Source organism: Rhinatrema bivittatum, chromosome 2, assembly GCF_901001135.1.
Source record: "Rhinatrema bivittatum chromosome 2, aRhiBiv1.1, whole genome shotgun sequence".
Lineage (NCBI taxonomy): Eukaryota > Metazoa > Chordata > Amphibia > Gymnophiona > Rhinatrematidae > Rhinatrema > Rhinatrema bivittatum.
This window is the reverse complement of record NC_042616.1, coordinates 118470213-118486197: the sequence shown is the minus strand read 5'-3', so window position 1 is coordinate 118486197 and position 15985 is coordinate 118470213.

Here is a 15985-nt window from a genome sequence, read left to right as displayed (position 1 = left end):
CACTTTCAAACCCAAAGTTATAACTAACCCAGCTTTTCTCTTGGCTCTCCCCTACAGGTGACAGAGGCTGTCCACTCAAAACTCAGCTCATGACCCCTAGGGAGTGCAGCTGAGCATTTCTACAAGAGGGCACACCGGAAGACTAGGACTGTCATTAAGAGAACCTTTGCCTTACTGAAAGCACATTTCTGCTGTCTGGAAGATCAAGAGGAATGCTGTCTTTATAGCACACTTAAAGTTTGTGAGATCTTTCTAGCCTGCTGTGTGCTACATAACCTTGCCAAAACTAGACATATGCCTCCAGAGGGACTGCAAGAGAATTAGGATGAAGTGGATGAGGAGGAGGAAGAGGAGGAAGAGGAGATGACTTAGGGACAATTGCAGGAGATACATTGCATGAGTCAAAGGCATGCTATACAAGAAAAAAGCACTCTGATACAAAAAAATTTCAGAAGGTGAATGTGCATTTTTTTTTACAAAAAGGTGAAACAAAATAAATTCTAACAAGAGAAATTATGGCTTCCTTGGCGGCCTCGTTTGCATGCAGCAGGAAGCTCACAGGACTTAGGCTACCCTAATCTAGAGCGCCTCTGCAGTGGAGTTCTGCTATTGCTTACTCTGCCCTCAGAATGCAAAGGACCTTGTGGCAGTTCCAGTTGTTGGCTGCAGGAGAGTTCTGCTGGAGAAAGTATAGACTGTGATGATGATGGTGGTGGCAGTGGCAGCAGCATGATGGGTGGTGCAGGCTGCTGTGGTGCAAGTGGACCCTCTGCTTGGTGAGGTGGCATCCAGGCATAAGGTGGTGCATCATGGGGTGCAGGTGGCAGGGGCACAGGGGGACCCTCAGCATGGTGATGTCCCATCCATGCACATGGTGCTGTATAAGGCGGAGGGTGCTGCATCTAGGGCCCCATGAAATGCTATGGAGCTGCTAGTGGCTGTGGCTGGAAGGGGGGCATCCTCTGCAGCAAATCCCTCCACACTGCAGTTTGGGCCCGTGTCTCATGATGCAGACACTGCATTTCCTCCCTCATGGTGTCAGAGGCCCTGCAGTTGAACCTGGAGGCCATATATCTCCCCTAAGAGGCTGCTGCTCTGTTGTATCAACAGCCTCTCTGCTTGACTGACCACCATTTCGTCTTGAGGGCCTTGTCCCTGATCAGATGAGCTGCTGTCCTGTGGGTCACCCTCTAGGATATCAGCCATTAGGTCTTCCTGCTCCTCCTCCAGCTGCTCCTCCTCCTCCTCCATTATGGGCTGTCGCTGCATCTCAGGGGCTTACTCTCTTTCGCTCTCTTCATCAGAGGTGTCACGCATGACTTGAAAGTGATAGAATGGCCTTTATGTGCCTCTTTGTGCAGGACCAGCACATTCCTCAGCAGGCTTCTCTACAACAATGAAATAGATAAATGTCGAACACTGTCATATGTGTTTTTTCCTTATGTACAGATCCCCAGGAGTCTCCAATAGATGACACTAGTTCCTAGCCCTGGTGTAGTCAGCTATAAAGTGGCATACCATTCTATATAAAGTACCTCCCCCAGAAGTACACTGGAATTGGGAGTCCTTGAGGCAGAAGGAAGTGCTAATCTAGGCTAGATTGTGGTAGGATATTTTGGATTTCAAAGGAGAAGGAGCTGTTTCAGTGTGCTCTATATTTTAGAGCCTCCAATCTAGCACTGACAGGGAGACACTGCCCTATCTTTTGAAGAGGAGTGAAAGGGAGAGAAGGCGAGAAAATAACCTGGACACCCCCAATGGAGTTTCCACTGCTGGGACATAGGACACTGCCAGATTGGACTTTGGGATTCACTGTCGACCCCAGGTATTGTGGTAGTAGATGTAATCACTGTTAGGTGATCCAAACCCACTTGGGACAATTCTCATTCCACCCCATGGAGGATAATCATGTTCCCAGCCTCTGCCTTGAAGGACACATCCCTAGAGATAGAAAACCTTTATATCCTGACTTTGGGAAATCTGGGGGCCCTGGATGTATTTGGACACCTATTTTGGCACTTATTAATTCTTTTCAGAGCAATCACAGTAAACTTTATTTTAAACATCCATCCAGTGAGTCCAGCCTCCTTTGTAAGAGTGCTTTTCCCAAAGAACTATAGTAACATGCCCATACTCTAGAGGTCACCTATGCCCTTGGCATAGAAAGTAGGGATGTGAATCGTTTTTTGACGATTTAAAACAATCGTCAGATATATTTTAAATCGTCAAAAATCGTTAGAGCCGCGATACAATAACAATTCCCCCGATTTATCGTCAAAAAATCGTAAATCGGGGGAGGGCGGGAAAACCGGCACCCTAAAACCCACCCCGACCCTTTAAAATAAATCCCCCACCCTCCCGAAGCCCCCCAAAATGTTTTAAATTACCTGGGGTCCAGTGGGGGGGTCCCGGCACGATCTCCCGCTTTCGGGCCACGGCTGCGTTAAAAGAAATGGCGCTGGTGGCCCTTTGCCCTTACCATATGACAGGGCAAAGGTAGCGCCGGCGCCATTTTGGTTCCTGTCACCCGATGTCACGAGTGCAGGAGATTGCTCCCGGACCCCCGCTGGACCCCCAGGGACTTTTGCCCAGCTTGGGGGGGCCTCCTGACCCCCACAAGACTTGCCAAAAGTCCAGCGGGGGTCCGGGAGCGATCTCCTGCACTCGTGACGTCGGGTGACAGGAACCAAAATGGCGCCGGCGCTACCTTTGCCCTGTCATATGGTAAGGGCAGAGGGCCACCGGCGCCATTTCTTTTAATGCAGCCGTGGCCCGAGAGCGGGAGAATGTGCCAGGACCCCCCCACTGGACCCCAGGTAATTTAAAATATTTTGGGGGGCTTTGGGAGGGTGGGGGATTTATTTTAAAGGGTCGGGGTGGGTTTTAGGGTGCCGGTTTTCCCGCCCTCCCCCGATTTATGATTTTTTACGATTTAAAAAAAACAAAAACCATGACAATCAGATTTCCCTCCCCCCCCCCAGCCAAAATCGATCGTTAAGACGATCGATCACCCGATTCACATCCCTAATAGAAAGTTCTCTTTCTCCCAACAGAAATAACCTATCCTTTAGGATACAGCCTGTACAACAAAAAGTGTTACATGTTCTTCACTTTCTTTTCTTCAGAAAACTGAAGCTTTGTTATTCCTAACAGCACACATATCACAAATAGTACTGAAAGCTTTCCCATGCTAATGATATATTCACCTGAGCACCAGAATGACAAGCTGTAGAAAGGATGTACTAAAAGCTGTTGCACTCTAGAAGGTTAGTTTTCTAGCTCTGTATGTGGTGAACAGCCAGTCTTGGGATGTTGCCATAGCTGTCCCAAATACCTGTCCTGTGTACTGGATCAGGACATGATTGCAAACTGGCTTTTAGTTCACACTGTGTGCAAAAATGTAGACATCTAACCATTAAGCTTCATGTAAACCATAGTTGAGCAGAATGTTTATTGGGTCATTTGTTGTAAGAAGCAATAAATGTTTCATAGATAAAAGTGCATTTATGGATTACTTTTATATTCTGCTTTTTGGCACTTCAAAGTGGAATACAATCAGGCACTATAGGTATTTTCCTACCCCCACCCTCTAATTTTGTACCTAAGGTAACAGAGAGTAAAGTGACTTGCCCAACATCACAAGGAAAAACAGTGGGAGTTGAATGCTGGTTTCCAGTCCACTGCTCTAACCACTAGGCTATACCTCCACTATACAAGTGTGTGCTTTAGTGTCTGTAACCTATATAGAAAGCCTAACTTGGTGGGGGCCAAGGAAGCTTGTCAGTGCTTCTGCTGTACATCAGTGCACCAGAGCATCACCTAACAAGGTGAACAAGGTACATCTGAACAAGGTATAATCCAGAAAATACAATATTTAGCACACACATTTAACTGACATTGCAATACGCTATGCTCATCTTGCTGCTGTTGAGATTCTATGGTGTCTAGGAGGCCAGCTTCTCTCACAGCAGCTTCTGAGATTTACCTGGCTGATGAAAGAACCCGGGGGTAAGAGTTGGTTTCTTGCTCCGATGGTGTATAGCAGCAATCCGTCAGTGACGTCGAGGGCGGGACCCCGGAAGTGGTCCTATAGGAGCGGGCCATAAGAATCTGGCAAGTCCCCAAAAACTAAGTCTATCCCAAGTTACTGTTGCTAGTAATAGCAATGGATATTTTCTAAGTTAACTTAATTAATAGCAGGTAATGGACTTCTTCTCCAAGAACTTATCCAATCCTTTTTAAAACACAGCTATACTAACTGCACTAACCACATTCCCTGGCAACAAATTCCAGAGTTTAATTGTGCGTTGAGTGAAAAAGAACTTTCTCTGATTAGTTTTAAATGTGCCACATGCTAACTTCATGGAGTGCCCCCTAGTCCTTCTATTATCCGAAAGAGTAAATAACAGATTCACATTTACCCGTTCTAGACCTCTCATGATTTTAAACACCTCTATCAGCCATCTCTTCTCCAAGCTGAAAAGTCCTAACCTCTTTAGTCTTTCCCCATAGCGGAGCTGTTCCATCCCCTTTATCATTAATTAATTTCTAACTCCACCAACCTATATCACACAGGAATTTTAGTTTCAACGATGTACAATTATCTTTAGCTGATGTTATCCTGTCCTTTTATTTCTCTCCCCTCTCAGTTATACCTTCCTTGTTATTTGTAACTGCTTTCTCCGCACCATAGTCTAGTTTGAAGTTTATTTTGCACCCTGTTCAACTGTAAACCAGCATGATGTGATTGTATCATGAATGCCGGTATATAAAAAACCTAAATAAATAAATAAATCATTTTGGTCTGTACCTTTTCCATCGCAACTATATCTTTTTTGAGATGCAGTGACCAGAATTGTACACAGTAGGGATGTGAATCGTTTTTGAACGATTAAAATTATCGTCAGATAATTTTAAAATCGTCCTAATTCGTTAGAGTGCACGATACAATACAAATGCCCCCGATTTATCATCAGGGGCATTTGTATTGTATCGTTAAATAGGGAACGGGAATTATTTGGGGGAGGGCGGGAAAACCGGCACACCAAAACAACCCCTAAACCCACCCCGACCCTTTAAAACCAATTCCTTACCCTCCCCCACCCTCCCGAACCTCCCCAAAATGTTAAATTACCTGGTGGTCCAGTGGGGGGGGGGGGGGGCCTGGCGCGATCTCCTGCTCTCGGGCCATCGGCGCCATTTTGGCTGCCACTAATTAAAATGGCGCCGATGGCCCGATAAACAAAAAAACCCTCCTGACCCTTTTTTTTAGGGAGGCCTACGCCGCTAAAAAAAACAACTCACCCGACCCTTTAAATCAACCCCACCCTCCCGACCCCCCCAAAAACCTTTTAAAATTACCTGGTGGTCCAGGGGGGCCTCGGGGAGAGATTTCCCGTTCCCAGGCATCAGCTGTTCTAAAAAAAAAAAAATGGCGCCGATGCCCCTTTGCCCTTACCATGTGACAGTATATCCGTGCCATTGGCCGGTCCCTGTCACATGGTAGGAGCACTGGATGGCCGGCGCCATCTTTAAAGATGGCGCCGGCCATCTTTACTCATCAGCCCCTATTATAATAGGCCCCTATTATAATAGGGGCCTATTCATCATCAGCCCCTATTATAATGGCACGGATACCCTGTCACATGGTAAGGGCAAAGGGGCATCAGCGCCATTTTTTTTTTAGAACAGCTGATGCCTGGGAATGGGAAATCTCTCTCCGAGGCCCCCCTGGATCTCTCCTCTCCCTGAGGCCCCCCTGGATCTCTCCCCGAGGCCCCCCTGGACCACCAGGTAATTTTAAAAGGTTTTGGGGGGGTCGGGAGGGTGGGGTCGATTTAAAGGGTCGGGTGGGTTTTTTTTTTTAGTGGCGCGGGCCTCCCTAAAAAAAAAATTAGTGATGTGAATTGAAATCGGAAACGATTCCAATTCACATATCTTAACGATCAGATTTCCCCCCCCCCCCCCCCCCCAGCCGAATCTGATCGTTAAGACGATCTGGCACACGATTCACATCTTTAGTACACAGTATTCAAGATGTGGTCTCACCATGGAGCGATACAGAGGCATTATGACATTTTCTGTTTTATTCACCATTCTGTTTGCTTTTTTGACTGCCGCAGCACACTGAACCGACAATTTCAATGTGTTATCCACTATGACACCTAGATCTGTTTCTCAGGTGGTAGCTCCTAATATGGAACCTAACATTGTGTAACTATAGCATGGGTTATTTTTCCCTATATGCATCACCTTGCACTTATCCACATTAAATTTCATCTGCCATTTGGATGCCCAATTTTCCAGTCTCACAAGGTCTTCCTGTAATTTATCACAACTTGCTTGAGATTTAACTATTCTGAATAATTTTATATCATCTGCAAATTTGAATACCTCACTCGTCATATTTCTTTCCAGATCATTTATAAATATATTGAAAAGTACGGGTCCCAGTACAGATCCCTGAGGCACTCCACTGCCCACTCCCTTCAACTGAGAAAATTGTCCATTTAATCCTACTCTCTGTTTCCTGTCTTTTAGCCAGTTTGGATGATTTTAATGATAGGTTACACATTTTTACTATTAGGTCTGAAATTTCATTTTTGCATTCCTTCAGAACCCTGGAGTATATACCATCTGGTCCAGGTGATTTACTACTCTTCAGTTTGTCAATCAGTCCTACCACGTCTTCTAGGTTCACCATGATTTGGTTTAGTCCATCTGAATCATTATGCATGAAAACCTTCTCTGGTACGGGTATCTCCCCAACATCTTCTTCAGTAAACACAGAAGCAAAGAAATCATTTAATCTTTCCGTGATGGCCTTATCTTCTCTAAGTGCCCCTTTAACCCCTTGATCATCTACCAGTCCAACTGACTCCCTCACAGGCTTTCTGCTTCGGATATATTTAAAAACTTTTTTACTGTGAGTTTTTGCTTCAACAGCCAACTTTTTTGCAAATTCTCTCTTAGCCTGTCTTATCAATGTCTTACATTTAACTTGCCAACGCTTATGCATTATCCTATTTTCTTCTGTTGGATGCTTCTTCCAATTTTTGAATGAATATCTTTTGGCTAAAATAGCTTCTTTCACCTCACCTTTTAACCATGCCAGTAATCATTTTGCCTTCCTTCCACCTTTCTTAATGTGTGGAATACATCTGGACTGTGCTTCTAGGATGGTATTTTTTAACAATGACCATGCCTCTTGCACACTTTTTACCTTTGTAGCTGCTCCTTTCAGTTTTTTCCCAACTATTTTTCTCATTTTATCAAAGTTTCCCTTTTGAAAGTTTAGGACGAGAGCCATGGATTTGCTTATTGTCCCCCTTCCAGTCATTAATTCAAATTTGATCATTGTTGTGCCCATCGGTCACAGGTGGCTGCGACCTTTGCTGCTCACCTCCTTTCTCTATGCAGTTCCAAGTCTGGAGAAAATGGCAGCCTCTGCTTCCACACGCCGACCTGCATGGCGTGCCCGGGATGGCATGAGCGCTCCCGGCAGCCATCTTATATCTGGGGTTACCTAAGGAACGCATGCACGTGCCTGCCCCCTTCTTGAACGCATCATGGTGAGAACCTCGGGGATGTCCCCACCGCATGACGTCATCCGCTTACCATACTTAAGCTCAGCTGACTTCTTGCACTACGAGTTAGTAAGAATTCCATTCCTGCTATTTCCACCACACTGAGATTCCATCTCATCTACTGGCTGACTTAGGTACCCACTCCTTGGGGGCCTTGCCGCACTCAGGGCCATCTGCTCTTCTACCAGCCCCCTCGCGTTTCATGGGAGACTCCCTGTTGTAGGGGTATGCATTTGTTTTCGATGTATTGTGAATCCGCAACGTATATGCCATATTCGTATTCGTGGGGGTTCTGAAACATATGTCGAACCCCCACGAATACAACGGATCACCAACGAATAGGTCCCCCACCCTCCTGACCCCACCAAGACTTGCCAAAGTACCTGCTGGTCCAGCGGGGTTCCTGGAGTGATCTCTTGCACTCGGGCTGTCGGCTGCTGATATTCAAAATGGCACCAATAGCCCCTGTGACATAGAAAAGGCAAAGGCTATCAGACTACCAGGGACTTTTGGCAAGTCTTGGGGGGGGGGGGGTCCTGGAGCGGTCTCCTGCATGCGGGTCTTCGGCTGCCTGTATTCAAAATGGTGCCGATAGCCTTTGCCCTTACTATGTCACAGGGACTATCGGCGCCATTTTGAATACCGGCAGCCAACAGCCCGAGTGCAGGAGATCACTCCAGGAACACTGCTGGACCACCAGGTACATTTGGCAAGTCTTGGGGGGGGGGGGGGGGAGATCAGGAGGGTGGGGGGTTGTATATAAATAACTTTAAAGGGTTGGGATGGGTTTTTTGGGAGGAACGAATGTATTTTTGACATATGAATGGATCGGGGGCCCCTGAGAATGGATGCAACGGATTTGGGCCCCTACAAATCCGAATCCCGAATGGGATGAATCCGTCCCTGCTGCACATCCCTACCCTGTTGTGTAGGGGCTTCCTCAATGAATGCTGTATGCATTTTGCTCTACAACCAGCTTACTTTCCTACTGCTACTACTAAGATTACTTATATTTTGTCCCTGTTGGATGGGAAAGCCCTGGCCTGGGCTTCACCCCATTGGGAATGCCTGGGCTTCTGGCTCTTTTTAAGTCAGTTTTTGATGACCCCGTTCGCCAGTCTATTGCCTGTTCGGCACTCTTGGACCTACAACAGGAAACCAAGCCACTCCCGGACTACGTGATTGAATTCAAGACCCTGTCTTCCGAACTCCTATGGGATTCAGGTTGCCTAAGAGCTATATTTCTATGAGGACTCAATTCCTGCATAAAAGATGAATTTGCCGCCCGGGAGTTACCTGACACTTTAAGCTCACTAATTGACCTTGCTGGGAGAATTGACCACCGTATACGCGAACATTCAACTGAGGTAAAACCTCTGAAGAAACATGTATCCAGTGGTATCTGTTCATGGAATCTACCGCCCACTCTGGTCCAAGCTGCACCTAGCCCTGAAGAAGAAGATGAACCTATGCAATTAGGCCATAGTCATCTGACAGCCAAAGAGAGGCGCTTTCGTGAAAAGATGGGCCTGTGCATGTATTGCGGGATGATCGGCCATGCAGTTCAAACCTGCCCTATCTGTCCAGGAAACATGCAGACCTAGGATCCGCTGGAGGACTCTTCCTAGGTCTAACTGCTCCTTCTCCTCCACTGACTCTTCCTGTTTCCATCATCTCTGGGCCTCTCGAATTTGCCACTCAAGCCCTGGTCGACTCGGGTGCAGGTGGGAACTTTATTCTCAAAAGACTTCCTACTGAGCCAGTACCCACACCGCTCCTCCTCTCGTCCATTCATGGCGAGGCCTTGCCTGGAGAAGTTATGACCATAACCCAGCCTGTTTGCCTCCACAAGGGATCTTTGCATACAGAAACCATCATGTTCCTGGTTCTCGAAAAGGCCATCCATCCTATTGTGCTTGGCATACCCTGGCTACAAGAGCACTCTCCTCAATTTAATTGGTCATCAATGGAGCTATGTCAATGGGGTCCTGACTGCCATATCAATCCCTCGAAGACAAGAAGCATACAAGACTGGTCTCAACCCACTGAAATCAAGGCACTACGCTGCTTTCTTGGCTTTAAAATTTATTATCGCTCCTTTATCAAGGACTACTCTACCTTGACAGCTCCCCTCACCGCTATGATGAAAAAAGGGGCTAACCCTTCAAACTGGTCTCCAGAGGCCAACTCTGCATTCCAACTGCTCAAAAGGGCCTTCCTCCAGAAACCCTGTTTACGCCACCCTGATCCTCACAAGCCGTTCATTGTCGAGGTGGATGCCTCAGACGTCTGTGTTGGGGGCCATACTTAACCAGCACAGCGATACACTCATTCTACATCCCTGCTCGTTCTTCTCGAGACGCTTCTCTCCAGCAGAGAGGAATTATGGCATCGGCGATAAGGAACTGCTTGCCATCAAACTAGCATTTGAAGAATGGCATCCCTGGTTAGAAGGTGCCCAACATCAGATAACCGTATTCATTGACCACAAGAACCTGGAATATCTTAGCCATGCTCAAAGGCTCAATCATCGCCAAGCTAGATGGTCACTGTTTTTTAACAGGATCAACTTTCTGCTCAAAAACCATCCTGCTGAGAAGAATGTTCGGGCAGACGCTCTCTCCCAGTCCTTCACTCCTGATAATGTCCCAGACGAACCACATCACATCATTGACCCTGAGAAGTTAATGCTGGCCACTACCCATTTGGTTCCCACAGGTAAAACAGTGGTTCCACTGTCTCTAAGGAAGAAGCTGTTGAATTGGGCCCATGACTCTAAGATAGCAGGCCACTTAGGACAAGCCCGTACCCTTGCTACCCTACAGCGATACTATTGGTGGCCGTCTATGAGAAAAGATGTGCAAGCGTACGTGGAATCCTGCACTTTCTGCGCTAGGCAAAAGCTTCCTGCTGGTCATCCCTGGGCGCATAATGCAAATGACTTCATGGTCGATCTACTTCCTTATAATGGGAACAATACGAAATGGGTTACCATGGACCAGTTCTCGAAAATGGCGCACTTTGTTGCTCTATCGGGACCGCCATCTGCCTCAGAGTTAGCCAAGCTATTTGTGCGGCATATTTTTCGCTTACATGGGATGCTGAACTACATTGTATTGGACAGAGGAGTCCAGTTTACCGCCAAGTTCTGGAGGACACTGTGTCGCAAGTTCGATATTTCTTTGGATTTGACGTCTGCATATCACCTCCAATCTAATGGACAAACGGAGAGAATGAACAGGACTCTTAAGCAATTCATCCATGCCTATGTCAACTCTAGGCCCAACTCATCCATGCCTATGTCAACTCTATGTCAATTCTGCCCAAAATGATTGGGCAGAATTACTACCCTGGGCTGAGTTTGTTTTGAATTCGCATCTGCCACAGGATCCACGCCATTTTAGATTGTGTGTGGTTGGCAGCCACTTCCACCACTTTCCATACCATTGACTGGTACATCTTCAGCTGCCCAAGCTCCTGTACCATGAGCAAAGAGATTCTATGATGCTCATCAACAAGCTGCTCCCCAGTTTAAGCCAGGAGATAAATTATGGCTCAGTACTAAATATATCCGACTCAAGCTTCCTTCCTTCCTTCCTTCAGTTCGATTCGTTCCACAATACATTGGACCCTTCACCCTCCTCCGACATTTGGGGCCTTTGACTTACAGCTTGAGGTTGCCACCCTCGATGAAAATACACAACGCTTTCCACGTTTCACTCCTGAAACCACTTATCCTTTCAGAGTTTTCTAACAAGATTCCTGATCCACAACCCCTCGATGCTGAAGATGACATCGCGTACAAAGTGGATGACATATTGGATGTTCGTAAAAGAGGAAAGCACTGGGAGTACCTCATCTCCTGGGAAGGGTACGGACCAGAGGAGAACAGCTGGGAACCTGCTGCCAACATTCTGGACAAAGAGATGCTACATCACTTCCACCTTGCTCATCCTAAGAAGCCGAAACCCCCAGGTTGGGCCCAAGGGGGGTATTGTTGCGGCCATCGGCCGCAGGCGGTTGCGACCTTTGCTGCTCACCTCCTTTCTCTATGCAGTTCCAAGTGTGGGGAGAATGGCAGCCTCTGCTTCCACACGCCGACCCTCATGGCGTGCCCGGGATGGCGTGGGCACTCCCGGCAGCCATCTTACATGCGGGGTTACCTAAGGCATGCGCGCGCACCTGTCCCCTTCTTGAACGCATCATGGCAGGAACCTCGGGGGTGTCCCCACCGCATGACGTCATCTGCTTACCATACTTAAGCTCAGCTGACTTCTTGCACTATGAGTTAGCAAGGATTCCGTCCTGCTATTTCCGCCACACTGGGACTCCGTCTCACTATCCTACTGGGTGACTTAGGTACCCGCTCCTTGGGGGCCTTGCTGCTCTCAGGGCTATGCTCCTCGGAGAGCCATTACTTTCTGCTTCTCTGTTCCAGTGAGTTCCTGCATCGTCCCCAGATGACCCTTGCTGTTCTTGTTCAGACCTCTTCGCTGCCTGATCCTCCATCTCCTTCCACAGTACTGTCGTGAGTACAGAACCTGCTCATCTACCTTTGTGGCACAGATCCCCGGGTTACTCCACCTGCGAGCCACTACCGGATCCCTCCAGTCTTGTGCAGCTTTCCATCGGCTTCCGGCCTACCCCGTGCTGCAGGACCACTACTGGAGTTACCAGCACAAGCTACGCCTAGAGAAGGTATTCATTGGACTACTCCATGCTGAGGATTCTACTCGGACTGACCAGCTGCAGGTCACCGTCTTGGGTACTGGCTCTATTGATCTGCTCCTCGGATCCTCATCGGCTGTATAATAAAGTTATTTCCTCTGTTGTCCATCACTGTTGAGACCTTGCCTGTTATGGTAAGGGCCCACAGGACCCTGTGGGCGGAGTCTTCACTCGCCACGACCCAAGGGCCAACTTCTAGTTCAAGGCACACAGAACGTAACAATCATATTATGATTACTATTGCCAAGCGGCCCTACCACCGTTGCCTCTCTCACCAAATCCTGTACTCCACTGAGAATTAGATCTAAAATTGCTCCCTCTCTCGTTGGTTCCTGAACCAATTGCTCCATAAAACTGTCATTTATTCCATCCAGGAACTTTATCTCTCTAACATGTCCTGATGATTCATTTACCCAGTCAATACTGGGGTAATTGAAATCTCCCATTATTAACGCACAATTTGGTTAGCTTCCCTTCTTAGCATTGCACTGTCCGTCTCACCATCTTGGCCAGGTGGATGGTAGTATACTCCTATCACTATAGTCTTCCGCAACACACAAGGGATTTCTACCCATAAAAATTCGATTGTATATTTAGTCTCATGCAGGACATTTATCCTGTTGGACTCTATGCCGTCCCAGACATAAAGCACTACACCGCCTCCCAGGTGCTCCTCTCTGTCATTGCATATAATTTTGTACCCCAGTATATCACTGTCCCTTTGGTTATCCTCCTTCCACCATGTCTCTGAGATGCCAATTAAGTCTATGCCATCATTCACTGCTATACATTCTAATTCTCCCTTCTTACTTCTTAGATGTCTGGCATTAGCATACAAACATTTCAAAGTTTGTTTTTTGTTTGTATTTTCATTCTGCATTTTAATTGCTAGGGATAAGTTAGAATTTTTTAGCTCAGGTGAGTTTTTAGTTACAGGCACTTGTTATTGGAATCTCACGGTCGGGGTGCCCTAATTCTAAAGCGTCATTAATATCCTTTGAAGGTACCTCCCTCCGAACCATGCACTGCTGAGCGACTGTTGGCTTTCCCCTTTGTTCTAGTATAAAAGCTGCTCTATCTCCTTTTTAAAGGTTAGCACCAGCAGTCTGGTTCCTCCCTGGTTAAGGTGGAGCCCATCCCTTCGGAAGAGACTCCCCCTTCCCCAAAAGGTTCCCCAGTTCCTTACAAAACTGAATCCCTCTTCTTTGTACCATCGTCTCATCCTCGCATTGAGACTCCGGAGCTCTGCGTACCTCTGGGGACCTATGCATAGAACAGGGAGCATTTCAGAGAATTCTACCCTGGAGGTTCTGGATTTAAGCTTTCTACCTAAGAGTCTAAAATTGGCTCCTAGAATCTCCCTCCCAGATTTTCCTATGTCGTTGGTGCCCACATGTACTACAACAGCCAGCTCCTCCCCAGCACTGTCTAAAATCCTATCTAAGTGATGCATGAAGTCCACCATCTTCGCACCACGTAGGCATGTTATCAGGTGATCCTCACACCCACCAGCCACCAAACTGTCTACATTCCTAATAATCGAATCACCAACTATGACGGCTGACCTAACCCTTCCCTCCTGGGCAATAAGCCTTGGAGACACATCCTCTGTGTGAAAGGACAATGCACCACCTGGAGAGCAGGTCCTTGCTACAGGATCCTTTCCTGATGCACCAGGTTGATGCTCTTCAATCATGAGACCTTCTTCCTCCAAGGCAGCACCAGGGCTGCCAGTCTGAAGTTGGGACTTGTCTACTATGTCCCTGAAGGTCTCATCTATATACCTCTCTGTCTGCCTCAGCTCCTCCAGGTCTGCCACTCTAGCCTCCAGAGATCGGACTCGTTCTCTGAGAGACAGGAGCTCTTTGCATCACATGCACATGTACAATTTCTTACCGGCAGGTAAAAAATCATGCATGTGACACTCGATGCAAGAGACTGGGAAGACCCCCTCTTGCTGCTGGACTGCTGCCTTCATCTCAAATTTGTTCATTTCCTAGTTAAGTTTTAGGCCTGGATTCTCCATTCTCGCAGAGAATGGTGAATCCAGAGGTAACGGGGGACGGAGGGGGGCGGGGGAGCGGACCTGTGAAAGCCGGCAGCCATCGCACCACCACGGTGAAAGGTGATGCTATCGGGCGTGCTACTGGTGGCGATAACGATATCTGTCATCTAATTCTGACCTTGTAAATATCTGTACTGTTAATAATGTACCATTAATTTGATCCTCCTGCTCTATGCACCCCTGCCAAATCTAGTTTAGTTTTTAATTATATTATAATTTCAATGTTATCTGCGATGTATCATTATTTAATTATGTTGGATTGTAAAGCTTGTTGCTAATTTAATGTTCATTGTAAACCGAGGTGATGTTTGCTAACGAGCCACGGTATATAAAAACCCTTAAAAATAAATAAATAAATAAATAAATAGCCTTATCGCCGCCAGTGAAGACAGCGCCGAGTCTGCCTCCTCGCCGCTCCGACTCCTCCCTTCGCCGCCCCGACTCCGCCCCCACTTGCTATCGCACGCGAAAAGGGACTTTTCGCGTGCGATAGCGGCTTATCGCATGCAATAAGCCTTACAAAATAATCCCCTTAGGTTGCAATGGGAGTAGGAATATGTTTAATTAGCTTCCTTTAAATGTATTAGTGATTGATCTTACCTAGCATGGAACATCTTATATTCTTATGCATTTCTTTTCACCTTTCCTTGGGAGCAGATGGGTTGTGGTAGTCTCTCCTGTTGCTGTTGGTGGCAGTCTAGTTGCTCAGTAATGAAGTTTCATCAGACAATTACGCATATTTAGGATAAATTTGGAAGAGGGATGTAAGCTGATTCATTTTTGGCTATCCTGTCAATGTGTTTATTGACGCATTTATTTCCCCCATTGTTTCCAGTGGCATAGGAGCACATAAGTATCTTAAATCATTTAATTGAAGCCAAGTGGTGACTGAAGCATGGACAGATAATGGTAATATTTATTTTGTTATATTGATTTTCCTTAAGGTTCAAAATAGTTTATAATAAAATAAATCAGTTACATCATAAAACATCATCATAAACAAAATAAAACATATAAACAGTCATTCAATCTATCTAAATATACAGATAAGAGAGTTTTATCTTCCTGCTGACATTATGCTATACCTATGTTCAATGTGCTTTTTCTGTCCTATTCCAGATGTTGCTGATGTTAGCAGTGCCTGATACTTTGGATGCAACTCCAACATTGCTCTCTGCTTCAACAGCAAGAGGTAAGAGGGAATTGGACACAGACAGCAACCAACAAGGGCCCTGACTTGGATGGTTTGGGAAGCTAAGTAAGGGGGTGACTTGTATGGCGCAGCAGATGCTACCATAAGCTTGCTGGGAAGACTGGATGGACCTTTTGATCCTTTTCTGCCATCATTTTCTATGTTTCTGTGTCTCTATGTATCTTTCTATTTCTGAAAAGGAATAATGAACCACATGTATTTTGTAATGAAGCCAAAAATATATTGTGTATGAAAGAGCTGGGAGAATGTAAAAGAGTTTATTTGAGTTTTACTGGATGTGTGGGAATTCTAATCATCCTTATGATACTATTTTTTTTGCTTGAAAATTTTCTGTCTCAAGCCATAGATGATCATGAAGATTGTTGAAAATCAAAAGCTTTAGCATTCTTACTA